This window comes from Physeter macrocephalus, chromosome 1, assembly GCF_002837175.3.
Source record: "Physeter macrocephalus isolate SW-GA chromosome 1, ASM283717v5, whole genome shotgun sequence".
Lineage (NCBI taxonomy): Eukaryota > Metazoa > Chordata > Mammalia > Artiodactyla > Physeteridae > Physeter > Physeter macrocephalus.
This window is the reverse complement of record NC_041214.2, coordinates 51820915-51836828: the sequence shown is the minus strand read 5'-3', so window position 1 is coordinate 51836828 and position 15914 is coordinate 51820915. Positions and strand designations below refer to the sequence as shown.

Sequence of the window (15914 nt, the reverse complement as noted above, 5' to 3'; positions counted from 1 at the left end):
TATCCTTCCTGGGACTCTCTGCGCTTCCTGGACTTGGGTGGCTATTTCCTTTTCCTTGTTAGGGAAGTTTTCGACTATAATCTCTTCAAATATTTTCTCAGGTCCTTTCTCTCTCTCTTCTCTTTTTGGGACCCCTATAATGCCAATGTTGTTGCTTTTAATGTTGTCCCAGAGGTCTCTTAGGCTGTCTTCATTTCTTTTCATTCTTTTTTCTTTATTCTGTTCCGCAGCAGTGAATTCCACCATTCTGTCTTCCAGGTCACTTATCTGTTCTTCTGCCTCAGTTATTCTGCTATTGATTCCTTCTAGTGTAGTTTTCATTTCAGTTATTGTATTGTTCATCTCTGTTTGTTTGTTCTTTAATTCTTCTAGGTCTTTGTTAAACATTTCTTGCATCTTCTCGATCTTTGCCTCCATTCTTTTTCCGAGGTCCTGGATCATCTTCACTATCATTATTGTGAATTCTTCTGGAAAGTTGCCTATCACCACTTCATTTAGTTGTTTTTCTGGGGGTTTATGTTGTTCCTTCATCTGGTACAAAGTCCTCTGCCTTTTCATTTTGTCTATCTTTCTGTGAATATGGTTTTCCTTCCACAGGCTGCAGAGTTGTAGTTCTTGCGTCTGCTCAAGCAAGCATGGTTTTTAAATAAAAAGTTGATTTCTTCAACAAGGGATGATTATATGTTTTCCTCCCTCATTGCAGAAATGCAGCCCATCTCTCAGGAGGGACATACAGATATTGGCAGCCTTGTTTAAAAACAGTAAGCACAGTCTGATAATTCCATCTGCTTCCCCTGAGAAAGAAAAACAATTACATGGCAGTTTCAGTGGCCTTGGATTCCATGTAGGGAATTTTATTAATACATTGTATTCACTTTGAGAAAACATCTGAAGGAAAATTCTTTTAGAGTTGAATGGGAGAGAGTTGGGTATTAGAGTAAGTGGCAGTTTTAGAACATGGCCCCAAGTCTTTTGACACTCTTTTCATGGAGAGGTGATGGTGGGTGGGGGTCCTATGGGCACACATTTTTTTTAATTGAAGTATAGTTGATTTAAAATGTTGTGTTAATTTCTGCTGTATAGCAAAATGAGTTATACACATATATTCATTCTATATTCTTTTCCATTATGGTTTATCCCAGGAGATTGGTTATAGTTCCCCGTGCTATACAGTAGGACCTTGTTGTCCATGCATTCTAAATGCAATAGTTTGCATCTACTAACCCCAGACTCCCAGTTCATCCCCCCCACCCCCCTCCCCCTTGGCAACCACAAGTCTGTTCTCTATATCTGTGAGTCTGTTTCTGTTTCGTACATAGGTTCATTTGTGCTGAATTTTAGATTCCACATATAAGTGATATCATATGGTATTTGTTTTTCTCTTATTTCACTTAGTATGATAATCTCTAGTTGCAAAAAATATGGAATGCTGCACAAATTTGCGTGTCATCCTTGGGCAGCAGCCATGCTAATCTTTTCTGTATTGTTCCAATTTTAGTGTATGTGCTCCCAAAGCGAGCACTGGGCACACTTCTTGAATCTGGGCAGGGTTATGACTCCTTCAACCAAGAGACTACAGTGGACACAATAATCAGGCTGGGTCATAAAAGGTAACGCAGCATCAGCCTTACACACTAGAACACTCAAGCTTGGAGCCTTGAGCTGCCATGTAAAAGTCTAACTACCCTGAGAACATTAGCTGTAGGGAAGTCAAGCCACATAAAGAAGACAAGTGCAGTTACTTCTGTTGGCAGTCCCAGGCCCTGAGGCAGCCCAGCCCAAGGGATGAGACCTGAAATCTGAAGGAGGAGAGGTCCACCATCCCTGCTGTGCCCAGTCTGATTCCTGACCCACAAAACCTGTGAACATAATCAAACATATCAATATGAATGGGTAGATTCATTATCCAAAAATATTCCAGTCATCTGCAGAATGGAAGTTTATAATACTTTGGAATAAAAGTTTTTCCAAAATAATCTGGAGTAACCTTTGCACTTGTTTTCTATTATAGCTTCAGAGCAATGAAACATATAAAGCCCATCCCTTGCTCATGCTTTCTGTTCAAATTGCTTCTTAATTGTGAAAACCTCTATCTTAGTCATAATACAGAAGGATAAAGTTAGTCAACCTTGCTGTTCGAACCCCCATTTCAAATTTTATCCCATGAATGCAGATGTGAGTAAACTGCATCCTCAAGCTTCCTAATAAGAGAATGGATTAGCATAACTTCTCAGGTGATAATGCTATTTCATGTCTATATGTTTCACAGTTCTAGCAGTAAAAATGCTAATACTATTGCTGACATTTTAAAAACTAATATGATCCTTATTTTTGTTTGTATTTTAAAGCCACAAAAAATAAAATTAACCCCCAACAATGCTCCTGCTTTTTTTTTGTCCTTAAAACACAGTATATGATAAGGATAATGATAAAGTCCTATAAATATATAAAATGCTCATTGGAATAAGCAAACTTTGTGTTTCTACCATCCTGGAATCCAGGTTCTCAACTTATGGTAAGGTACAAGATATACAAGTTGAAGAATCACCAACCTGGAATGTAGAATTTTTTTAAAAATGTAGTGAGGTGGACGGACATAGAATCTGTCATACAGAGTGAAGTAAGTCAGAAAGAGAAAAGCAAATACTGTGTGCTAACACATATATATGGAATCTAAAAAAGCGGTACTGATGAACCTAGTGGCAGAGCAGGAATAAAGATGCAGACATAGAGAATGGACTTGAGGGCACAGGGAGGGAAGGGGAAGCTGGGATAAATTGAGAGAGTGGCATGACATATATACACTACCAAATGTAAAATAGATAGCTAGTGGGAAGCAGCTGCATAGCACAGGGAGATCAACTCGATGCTTTGTGACGACCTAGAGGGGTGGGATAGGGAGGGTGGGAGGGAGACTCAACAGGGAAGGAATATGGGATATATGTATACATATAGCTGATTCACTTTGTTGTACTTTGTTGTACAGCAGAAACTAACACAACACTGTAAAGCATCTATACTCCAATAAAGATGTGAACTGTATAAAAAACAAATAAATAAGATAAAATTCAGAAAAAGAAAGATGTGAAAAAAATGTAGAACAGTGCTTCTGTGAATTGTTGAATTCAAGGTAGACAAATAGTATTACACAGATATTATGGGAATAATAGAATTTATCATTTTTTCTATTTTTACTATTCAGCTACCAAATGTCATTGAAATGAATAATTCTTTTTTATTTTTCCTCCAACTCTATCAAGATATAATTGGCGTATAATATTACATAAGTTTAAGGTGCACAATGTGATGATTTGATACAAATATATATGGCTAAATGTTTACCATAATAAGAGTAGTTAACACATCCTTCACCTCACATACAGTAATTACCATTTTTTGTTGTTGTTATTATGTTGAGAACATTTAAGATCTACTCTTACTGGGAAAACTGGATAAGCACGTGCAGAAGAATTTGACCCTTATCTTACATCACTCAAAAAAATTAACTCAAAATGGATTAAAGACTTAAACATAAGACCTGAAACCCTAAAACTCCTAGAATAAAACATAGCTGAAAAGCTCCTTGTCATTGGTCTTGGCAGCAATTTCCTGGATATGACACCAAAGGCACAAGCAACAAAAGCAAAAATGAATAGGTGGGACTACATCAAATTAAAAAGCTTTTGCACAGCAAAAGGAACAACCAACGAAATGAAAAAGCAACCTACAGAATGGAAGAAAATATTTGCAAACCATATATCTGATAAGTCTTTCCAGAGTACTTAAAGAATTCATACAACTCAGCAAAAACAACAAAAAACCTTATTAAAAAGCAGGCAGAGGAATAGAGTTTTCAAAAACAACATACAAATGGTCAACAGGCACATGAAAAGATGCTCCACACTACTAATCATCAGGGAAATGCAAATCAGAACCACAAGATATCACCTCATTCCTGTTAGAATGGCCATAGTTAAAAAGACAAGTGATAACAAGTGTTAGCAAAAGGTGTGAAGAAAAGGGAATCCTTTTGCACTGTTGGTGGGAATGCAAACTGGTGCAGCCACTATGGAAAACAGTATGGAGTTTCTTCAAACAATTAAAAAATACAACTACCATATGATCCAGGAATCCCACTTCTGGATATATATTCAAAGGAACTGAAATCAGGATCTCATCAAGATATCCACACTCCCGTGTTTATTGCTGTATTATTTCACAATAGCCAAGATCTGGAAACAACCTAAGCATCCATCAGTTGATGAATGGATGAAGAAAATGTGGTGTATATATAATGGAATATTATTCAGACATGAGAAAGAATGAAATTCTGCTGTTTGAGACAACTTAGATGAAACTTGAGGGCAGTGTGCTAAGTGAAATAAGTCAGACAGAGTAAAACAAATACTGTATGATCTCACTTATATGTGGAATCTAAAAAAGCCAAACTCAGAAAGCAGAGTCACCAGGAGCTAGGGGGTGGAGGAAATGGGAAAGTACAGGTGAAAGGGTACAAACTTCCAGTTAGAAGATTAACAAGTTCTGGGGATTTAATGCACAGCATGGAGACTATAACTAATAATACTGTATTATATTTGAATGTTGCTAAGAGAGTAGATCCTAAATATTCTCACCACAAAAAAAGAAATGGTAATTATGTAACAGGAGGGAGGTGTTAGCTAACTATGGTGGTAATAATTTTGCAATATATGAATGTATCAAATCAGCACATTGCACACCTCATACAATGTTGTCAATTATATCTCGATAAAGCTGGGGGAATAAAAAAATCTACTCTCTAAGCAACTTTCAAGTATATAATACAGTATTGTTAACTATAGTCACCATCCTGTACATTACATGACCAGAACGCATTCCTTTTACAACTGTAGTTTGTACCCTATGACTAATATCTCCACATTTCTTCTACCAGCCCCTGGTAAACACCATTCTACTGTCTGTTTCTGAGTTTGACTTCTTGAAAATTCTACATGTGAGATCATACAGTATTTGTCCCTCTTTATTTGACTTTATTTCTTTATTTATTTGACTTAGCATAATGCCCTCAAGCTTCCAATTATTTTTAAATGATGGAATACAGAGCAGTGTATTTTCTTTCATGAAGGGAACTAAGACATAAACCAAACTTCAGGAGTAACTTTCAATGTTTTAGCAAAATACAAAATATGTTTCCAGCCAACTTCTGCAAGTTATTGTTAACCAAGCAGAATAAGACAGACACCAAAGAGAGAAATTGATAATAAGAGAGCATACTTCAGTCAGTTGGCAATAGTGTACTTTAATGAACTCTATTATTCATTTTAAATTAGATGTTAATTCCTTATTATTATACATATTCACTCAGAGGCTATGGAATAGGAAATAGCAGCAAAGGTTCTGCCTCCTCTAACACTGGGCAAGGGATTCTCTGGGCTTTAAGTTCCCCAAGTGTAGAACAACGATAACAAAAACCACCAGCAGGACTGGGCATAGGGGCCAACACGTTGAGAAGCCTACGGGGTGGCATGTAGTCTGCAATCACTGGTATATTATTTTATTATTTCACAGGTAGAACCCCTGTGATTGTTTCTTCTGGGGCAGCTAAAGCTACAGGTTTATTCTGTGAAAGACACAACTCATCTGAGGCAATGCATCACAGAGGCATGTGCAGGGATTGATTGAAAGTGATGTTTCTTGAGTTTTATAGAACCTACCTACAGCTATGTTATTTTACGTTGAGTTTTGTATAATTTAGAGCATGTCTCTGTTTATATATATTTTTCTCCTCTTTCTGATTCTAAACAGCTCACCACACACTGTCCTCTCCCCTGTCTCTCCCTCTCTTTTCTTTCCTTCACTACTCTCTCTCTTACACACTCCTACTTTCACTGAACATCTATGGAAAGAAGTAGGAGGCAGCTTTTAGAAGAGGAAATTTTATATCTAACTATATACATACTATATATCTAACTAATCCCCCCCCGCCCCAAACAAAACACCCTTAAAACAAGAAAATAAACTTTAAAACTTCTATTTCCTTTTATGGTCATTTAGGGAGAGGCATTTAAAGGAGGAAGGAAAGGCTGGCTCAACTATCACAAAAAAACAAAACAAAACAAAAAAAACAGAGGAAGTTAAAGAAATAGAGAAAGCAAAGGGGAGGGCGGGGAGAAAGAAAACTCAGGAAGAAGACGAAAATCATGGAAAGTGGAAAAAAGTGAGGTAGGAAGACAAGAAAAGAGGCAATAAAAGCTCAAACTCAGCGGGTTCTAAAGACAGACTTAGTCACGCTGGCCAGAGTACTGGTATGGTGAAAGCAGTGGCCTGAATTCCACCCCTCTCAGGCAAATCACAGAAATCTTTGGGTCAATTTCATTGCCTGTAAAATGTAGACAAAACCTTTGCCCCTTATAAGTTTAAATTCTCATTTTATTTCTGATACCTTTTCACGTTGTTTTTAAGCAGCTTACAAAATGATTAATCACGGCTTCAAGTTCTTTAACAGCTTTTTATACCCAGCCTTTCAAAATGCCACCCCTGGATTATTCAAATGGAAACTAAGTTAAAATCACATTAATCTCATCAAGCCGGACTAGGTACTGCTTATCCCAGCCTCCATACACAAAGTCGTCATTTTATGGATGTCACTCTTCCACTTTGCACACTAAGGGCACACATAAAAACGACAAGCAAAAGCCTTCAAATAAACCCAAATAACAACACATTTTACAGTTCCCTTTTAACAGAACTCCCAGTTTGTAAGATCAACTAGGGTGAGAGGGCGTGTTCACCCTTATTAGGAAACGGGCACAGTTTAAAGGCTTAATTCGAAGTCAGGAAATTACAAAAGAGGTTTTCTTTCCAAGAGAGGTTCAGGCCAGGGGAGGAGCAGGCGACCTTCCTACCCACCCCCGCCCTGCACTCGGCATCAGATTAGGACTAAACCGCAGGATTCTGCCGCTGATGTCAGAAGAGGCCGGCTGCTAGGCGGGGCGGAGGGAAGGGCGGGCGACGACGCGACTGCGCAGGGGCGGAAGGCGGACGGACGGAGAAGGCAGGCGAGCTAGATCCGGCAGCTGGCGGAGGGAGCCGCACGACCGCGGCCACGCGAGGGCAGGGCGCGCCGCGCGTGCGCGCCGCGCGTGCGCTGGGCGTGGCTATAGTTGTGCAGTTTTTCCGGCATGTGAGCGTCTCTTCCCGGCCGCCCTCGCGGCCTGGCGGGCTCAGGCCTTCCTAGAAATGATGGGGTTGGCGCTCTCCTCTCTCATGGCCGTTGTGAAATCATTACGCCCCCGGAGTCCACGGCAGCCCAGCCAGGTCTTGCACGTGTTCATAGTTCCCGGGCCGAGTGCGGTCAAACTTTGCGGGGGTAGCGGGGCTTGGGGCGGGGCGGGGGTGGGGTCTGCACTCCCGGCACTTGTCTCGCGGGGTGTGGGCCCCAGGCTGACGCCGAGTTGGTTGGGTTTCCAACTGACCACTCCCTTCGTTCACTTCCCCCACCGTAGAGCCCTCCGGGAAACCCACCTCTAGATCTGGGATGGCCCTTTAGCAGCTGGAGAAGGGAGTTACCGCCGGAGTCCTTCCGTAAAAATTGTAAATGCTGTAATAACTAATTAAATTCACTTTCGCAAAGCAGGCAGAATGTTGTGAGGTTCTTTATTGAGAAGGGCGAGCAAAGGGCAAGTGATGTTTGGTCTTCGCGTTTAAAAACAGTTCCTGAAACTATTGAGGGGATACAGTGGAGCATTTCCAGCTTGTCTGTTCCCTGCAGCCACCTATTTCTCCCTGAACTCCCTCAGCCCAAGGAAGAGAGACCAGGTTGGGATTTCCGGGTCTACAGATACAAAGCAGCCTAGAAGGAATCACATGAACAATGCCTAAAACAGCCCACCTCCAGATCCTTTTTTAAATTGGAAGCTGAGATAGTCCTGCTGGGACTGAATGAATAAGTATACACTAGTGATTAAACGTATGTATAAGACTATGTCCGTTATGTTTCTGTTCTGAAAATTAGGTATGCACTAGATATTTTTAAACCTAAAGGCAAAGCAATTAGTAACCCAGCAGACATCTCCCACTGATTCATGCTTCCCACCTTAAGGAGTAACTGGATTGCTTTTGAGATTCCAGTGATATGTATGAAAATACTGTACACTAAAGCAATTATATGTCAGCTCTAAGTAGTTGCTCTCAGGCTGTAGGATTCAGATACCTCTGAATTCCTGATTTGTGAATTGAGAACTCTGTGGTAGTTTTAAGGTGTGGCAGAGTATCAATATCTGGTTCGGTAGTGTGCGTGTGTCACTGTCACTATGAGGAAACATTTCCCTGAGGCAAAACTAGACTAGGGCTCCAGTGAGTTTAATGTCACAGTGTACATAATTTAAATCCAAATAACAATTCCTCTAAAGCATCTTATGGTGGACCTGGAGAAAGCTTGTTCTTTTAGTTATATAGTAAGATGGATTATTTTATTTTCACTGTAACAACCAGTGTTACACCGGTCCAGGGAGAAACAGTGTTACAATAGAGCCTTTTGATGCTGTCATGGAAAGAACACTGGATTGGGCATCAGAAAAACCAGAGTTCTAATCTAACCCTGCCACTCAATCTAAAATTGTCTAAAATCTTTCGTTTCTCTGGATTTCCCTTTCCTCACATTTAATGTGGTGTTTGTCACTCTCCTGAATTCTCCTGTTTGCTGGTCAGTCTTTCCCTCTTTGGTCTTAGCACCTTAGCATAACATAGTTTAGTGAGTACTCACTAGAGGTTTGTTGAAATAATTCTTTCCAACTTTACAAAGTTTGATGTTGAGCCATTTTTATTCTTTGAAACAATACATGTAAGATCTGTTATTAAGAATGCTATTTGTTGTCAAAGAATCACTCCATAGATGACTTATTACAGAGGTGTACAGGTACCTTTACAGAGGATAAATCTTGTGGACACCACCTTAACCAAATAATCAAAATTAACCAAAAATTGGACAATAATTGGACGTCATGTGCCCCTTGCTGTGAAGCTTAGAGAAAGATTCAACATCATCTATGGAGTATTCCTGGAAAAATATTTAACCTGAATCTAATCATAATCTAATCACTGGCAGCTCCAAATTAAGGAACATGCTGCAAAATAGTTGACCTGGAATCATGAAAAATATCAAAAGACAAAACCCTAGGGAATTGTTCTAAATTAAAGAAATGTGACAACTGGATGCAGGGAACTTGATATGAGGCTCATTTATTTTTATTTTATTATTTTTTAATGAGGCTTATTTATTTTTATTTCATAATGTTCAAAATGGCTAATGTGGTCCTCAGATTCCCAGAAGTTACCTCCTGTTCCCTCTGAGAAAACTAATTAAATGTGTAGGGAGCTTCAGAAAAGCTGATTCTCATTATTCCTAAAAGTTTCTTCCGTGAAAGACCACTTGTGTTAAACACTTATTGGAAACAGAATACACTACTAAATGAGGTCAGCTACTTCACTGCTCAAAATTATAACTCAGTCCTTAAAAGGAAAATGGAATCACTTTAAAAATGTCATTTTTAGGGACTTGCTGGCCCTTTCTATTTTTAATTGCCTAGGCCCAGTTAGAGGGAAACAAACAAAGAATAATAAAAATGAAACTACTAGAAAAGCTTGAGGAAGTAAATGTTCTTAATATTATTCTTTTATTTTATTATTCTTAATATTATAGCTTGAGGTAATCATTGCTTTACACCCTCCAGAGGTCCTGAGAGCCTCTAGAAATGAGGGCCTGTTCCTGAGTCCTTCACCTTCCAGCCCCTGCCTACCTCTGCAGACTCATCAATCCCTGGTGTACACACACTGTGTTCTCACACACCAGAATATTCCTTGTGTAAGTCTTCTTTCAGTTAAGATAGGATTAAAATGAAATGGATAAAAAGGAAGTTATCTGTTCACATAACTGAAAATCCCAGGGGTAGCATATAGGATATGACTACAAGGAGGGGCCCATATGAAGTCTTGGATTGGGTTTCCATCTCTGGTCTCTGCTCTTTTTCTCTGCTGACTTCATTCTCAAACTGGTTCTCTTCTGCAGCTCCAGGCTTACGTCCTCCTTTCAGCAGTCCCAGCAGGAACAAGCACCTCTCTCCCTCCCCTGGCCAGGAGTACAGCCAAAGCCCTGGACTTGGTTGTTGTCCTGAACCAGTCCCTGGGAGGAAGTGGGGAAGAGGTCAGCCCCACCTCAGCCACCTACAGTGAGAACGGAGAAGTTGTGGGTCCCCCAGGGAAAATGAAAGAAGGGAGACTGAACGCTGGGCAGGCTGAAACAACAGGTGTCCACTGTGTTTCTCAACACACCCAGCAATCTCATACCTCCCTGCCCTGGCCCGTTTTTCCTCTGCCTAAAATGCTCCTCCACAGTTATCCTTCTGACAAACACCTGTGCAGCCTTTAAAAGCCAGACCACACGTCACCTCCTTTTTGCCACCTTCTTTGTCTGTAAAATTACTCCATCCTTGGAACCGTTTCAGTACCTCATACCTATTTCTATTATTATCAGACTGAACTGGATATTTTTAGAACAATTAATTGCAATTATACAAGTAATATATATTCATTATTAAAAAATTCAAAGAGTAATATCACTCAGAGAGTGGCCCATGGACTGTCACCAAACTCTGAACTGTTTGTTACGGTCCTCAATAAGTAGAGAAATTGAGAGTGAGTCTAAAACTTGTTTTGGCAATTTTACAGAACTTTATATCTGTTGAATCTAACAATAAACAATTCACGGGACTTCCCTGGTGGTGCAGTGGTTAAGAATCCGCCTGCTAATGCAGAGGACATGGGTTCGAGCCCTGGTCCAGGAAGAATCCACATGCCGCGGAGCAACTAAGCCCGTGCCGTACAACTACTGAGCCTGCGCTCTGGAGCCCGCAAGCCACAACTACTGAGCCTGGGTGCCACAACTACTGAAGCCCACACACCACAACTACTGAAGCCCGTGCACCTAGAGCCCGGCTCCACAGCAAGAGAAGCCACAGCAATGAGAAGCCCGCGCACCACAATGAAGAGTAGCCCCCGCTCTCTGCAACTAGAGAAAGCCCACGTGTAGCAACGAAGACCCAATGCAGCCAAAAAATAAATAAATAAATAATAATAATAATAATAATAATAATTTGCCTATATTTGAGTGGCTATTGAGTGACAGGATTTTTTCTTCCCAGTAAGTCAACTACAGAGCTTCCAATACTTTCAGCCATTGGGTTCCACTTCCTCCATACTGAGATTATTAAAAGAGATAAAATCATCTAATGTGCTTTAAAGCCTTGCCACTCAGTATAGCTCTTAGACTAGCAGTATCAGCCTCACTTGGGAGTTTTTTTGGAAATGGGGCTCTCAGTCTCCACCCAGGTAATTTGTATACATCTTAAAGTTTGAGAAGCCCTTCTTAAAGAATATCAGGAAATGGCAACTCTCACTGCACTGGTTTTCTATAACTGCTGTTTAAAATTACAACAAATTTAGTGGCTTAAAGCAACTAAATTATATTATCTTACAGTTCTGCAAGTTAGAAGCCCTAAATTAGTTTCAATGGGCCAAAACCCAGGTGTTGGCAGGGTCACACTCCTTTGATGTGGTCTGTTTGGAAGTCATGCCAATAAGCTCTTCTTACTCTTGAACTGCTGACTAAAACTAAGACTGGTTGGCCAATTTTTGACATGAAGTACCATAATGAATAAATCCATCCAAGGACCAGCTTGACTGGATTATTTGCAATCAGCAGATATTTACTGAGTAGCTATTTGCAGCCTCATCTTTGGACCTTAATTTCCTTGCTTGAATAAAAGAGATGAGAGTAGATACTAACTTTAATCTAGCTCCAAAAGCAAACCTGTGGTTTTGTTAGCTTTACAGTTCAGTTTATCAAATTGGCACTGGCCTTAACTCTTGGTCACACATGCCCAGTTTCTGGAAACACCTTCAAAAACTCTCAGAGCTTTGGTCCATACTCAGTCACCAAATGACTTCACTATATTGTTTCTGTGAGGTCCTGTCCCCCCACTGCAACTCTCTGGGTATAGCAATTCCAACAGGCCTCCTGTTCTGCAGTCCAGGCCTATACAGAACAGAGGTTGTGGGCTATTTAAGTAGCCCACTGTGAGGACACAGAATAGAGCAGAAGTGGAAACATGGCTGATCTGCTACAAAGTGCTGCAAAAATAACAGGATAAATTGGGACCTGTAGCTCTCCATTAGGGAGAGAGGGCTGTGGAGATAGGACAGGTACTTGAAGATGGAACTGACTTCTGGATGGAAAGGAGAAGGCAAGACCAGGCTGCCTATGGAAGGCCCTCGGAGAAAAACATGCAATTCAGTCCACAAGTTCTGATTACGTATCTACCATATACACAGTGTCTATCAGGTTCTGTAGAGAATGCAAATAAATGCAAAAATGGTCCTATTTTTAAGGAGTCAATGAATTCACCCATGAATAATCAAGTAACAACAATGCACGATAGTATGGAATCATGTGTCAAAATATATACTAAAGGTCATAAATGCTAGGTCTTGGTTCAAGTTGAGACATAGAGGGGAATAAGGTGAGGTGGTAATGGGATAAGGAAATGAGTGACAAGGTAAGTTAAGATTGTGGAAAGCCTCAATTGCCGAAAGGTGTTTGATCTCTTTTATCTTCAACATTTTTTTTTGAGGAAGTGGAAGAAGTAAACATATTTCAAGAGCAATTTAGAGATGTCCCAGGATGAACGAGGGATGGGAGAGACTGTAGGCAAGAAGACCATTTAGAAAGCTACTGTGATGGTCCAGGCATGAGATAACAGCAGATATAGTAGAATAGAACAGGCAGATTCAAGAACAATTTCCTTCCTTGAAGGAAGGAACAACAGGACTTAGTGACTAAAATACAATAAAGAAGAAATAACCAAAGATGAGTCTGAGGTTCAAAATGTCTGGATGACCAGAGTCAGAGAATTTTAGACCTGCAAGGGGTCCAGTTGGACTCCCTCACTTTAAGAAATGAGAAAACGATGGTTAAGTGTCAGAACTAGTTCTCTGCAGAGCCAGCAGCAGAATGCCCAGGCCAGTGCTATCATGAGATTTACCAAGCAGTATATGCCTAAGTGTTAATTACCTATGTTATGTTCAGTCCCAACCACTGGACCACCAGGGAATTCCCCAGAGTGACTATTTCTAATGATGAGAGAAACCAGACCAGAATGCATTGTCATATAACTGCCACAGGACTAAATGAAAAAGTCATGTAACTACATGAATAGTTCATGTGTAAAGTCAGATAGTGTCTGATTTCTGCCATAAATAGAAACTTGATGAGCAATTTCTTAAGGTTCTAAGTGCTCCCTGTTGACATTAACCGTAATGACTTATACCTTCTCTGACTGCTTTTTGCACTTACTAGTCACCTTGACATTTGTATGTGTACCATTCCCTTTATTAAGAGTGTACCTCCATCTAGGCGGGGGACTTACATTTCATTTGTCCTTAGCCTAAATTACAGTGTTGTGTTATTAAATTCTGCTGGTCTAACCAACTGCTGAAGAAATGAATGAAATTATGCCAATTGTAATTTTAGGATTAAAGAACCTGAACGTTTAAATATTAATGAAAAACATGCTCCCCTGAGAGGCTGCAGAGACTAATGGAATGAGAACTGATTTAAGTATCAGGAATATGATTCTTCAGTAGCCCCCAGGAGGTCACAGATAATTCCATTTTTCTCTTCAGTCATCATCTGAAGCCTGCAGGTCTTGGTAAGTAAAACTGCAACTTTAATTATCATTGATTTCCTTTTAGACATGGGAGAACTCAGGGTATACTAGTACTAGGACCTCTGTTTGTTGAGAAGGAATATACAAAATATATTATAGACTTACCATTCTATTTTTATTTCGAATGACAACTCATTTACCTTCTTTTTAAAAAAATTTATTTTATTGAAGTGTAGTTGATTTACAATGTTAATTTCTGCTGTAGAGCAAAGTGATTCAGTTATACATATATATATTTTTCATATTCATTTACCTTCTTAATGGAACAGTCTCACTTGTCTGAACTCATTGCTACTAAAGATTTTATGCAATTAAAACATATGCTTTACCCCTCCCAATTCTGGATCCTTTATAACTCTGAATAGGTCTTAGTCTTTCCACATTTTAATGTTGATGTTTTGGAAGTAGGTACATGGAAAAGCAACTTTCTTCAAAATAACTCAGGAATAATGTAACAACCTTTTCAAACCATGATTTTTCTGGAATTTGACTCTTAAAAGGACAGTCAAAAGTTTTTTTCAACTCCAGTCCTTAGACAACCTTGTGGAGCAGAGCCACTGGACCCATTACTTTCCATCTTCTGCATTAGTCATGAATTTTTTTTTAAGTTAAAATTATAAGTATCAATAACATCACAGTTTAATGAGTTAATGCTAATCATATAAAATGTGGGCCCACTTCCTCTACCACCGTTGTTGAGCCTGAAGGGAGGAACAGTGAAAATAAACATGTCTATTGGATATAATTTGGGGTAGAGTCAGAAGGGAGTGGGAAATGGGCACAAAGTCGTGGAATAGTTTGGGTGGTTCTGCATTTCTGGAAATGATTGCCAGACACAGGAGGTGTGGGGAACAGGGAGGTCCACTGGGAAAAGATATCAGGAGTAGAGCAAGTAACCCCTCCTTCTCCCAGAACTTCTCACCCCTATGCTTGTGAACTTTTTTAGATTAATCATAGACCTAGAGATTTAAAAAAATTATAAAATATATCAAGACATCACCAAATCAGCCTATTGGAGAGGCATGGTGGGAGACCCTCTAAATATTAGAAAAATGTTCCATTAAGAAATTAAAAATAAATTATATTACTCTCAAGTCATTACAAATATAGGTGGTGATTTCACTGAAGCTCAATGTTTCAACGAAGCATATCACCAATTAGGTTTCTTTTCCCCTTTTTATTTTGAAATAATTGAAGCTTACCCCACTGATACTATCTTACACAACCATACTAGATGATCAGAACTAGGTAAATAGCATATCATCAATTAGTTTTTAAAGATTTCAAAGTTTGTTAAAGCATTTTAAATCCCTGCTGAATATTGGAGAGGGAAGTTTCCCTGGAAGCAGCTTAGTCAGAAAGGTGAACATGACATGCAGAGAGGTCAGGTATCTCTATTGGAGCAATGTTACTCAATCCTGGCTGAACATTCCAATATCTGGAGGATGGGCAAAATTCAAGCACTGGCTGGGCCCACCCCAAATCAATAAAATCAACCCCTACAAGTAAGACTCAGGCATCAGTATGTTTTAAAAAGCTCCTCTGGGGAATTCCCTGGCAGTCCAGTGGTTAGGACTCTGTGCTTTCACTACCAAGGGCCTGGGTTCAATCCCTGGTCAGGGAACTAAGATCCCACAAGCCACCATGGCTCGACCAAAAATAAATAAAAGCTCCTCTGAAGATCCTTATGTGCAGCCAGAGTTCAGAATTACTGATGTAAGGTTGATTTAATGCTTTTTTAAAAATTAGGTTTTTGAATTTTTTTTTTTTTTTGGCTGCATCGGGTCTTAGCTGTGGCACATGGGATCTTCGTTGTGGCATGCGGGATCTTTCGTTGTGGCGCACAGGCTTCTCTCTAGCTGTGGCGCACATCCTCCAGAGCGTGAAGGCTCACAGGCTCTGTAGTTACAGCTCGGGCTCTAGTGCGCACGGGCTTAGTTGCCCTGCAGCACGTGGGATCTTAGTTCCTCACCCGCGTCCCCTGCATTGGAAGGCAGATTCTTAACCAGTGGACCACCAGGGAAGTCCCTTGAATATGTTTTGCTTTAGTGACATCACTGACAAATATTTCAATGTATTCAAACCCCCTTTGTCCTATAGAGCCAGGCTTCAATTTTCTATAATTAAACTAAG

General features: G+C 39.9%; 1 non-coding gene across 1 annotated transcript; it reads right to left on the bottom strand.

Annotated features, from left to right (window-relative positions):
• Positions 1–1415: 1415 nt before the first annotated feature.
• LOC112065058 (U6 spliceosomal RNA) lies at positions 1416–1522 on the bottom strand. The gene has a single exon (XR_002891815.1). It is a non-coding gene; the product is annotated as a U6 spliceosomal RNA (small nuclear RNA).
• Between the last annotated feature and the right edge of the window lie 14392 nt (positions 1523–15914).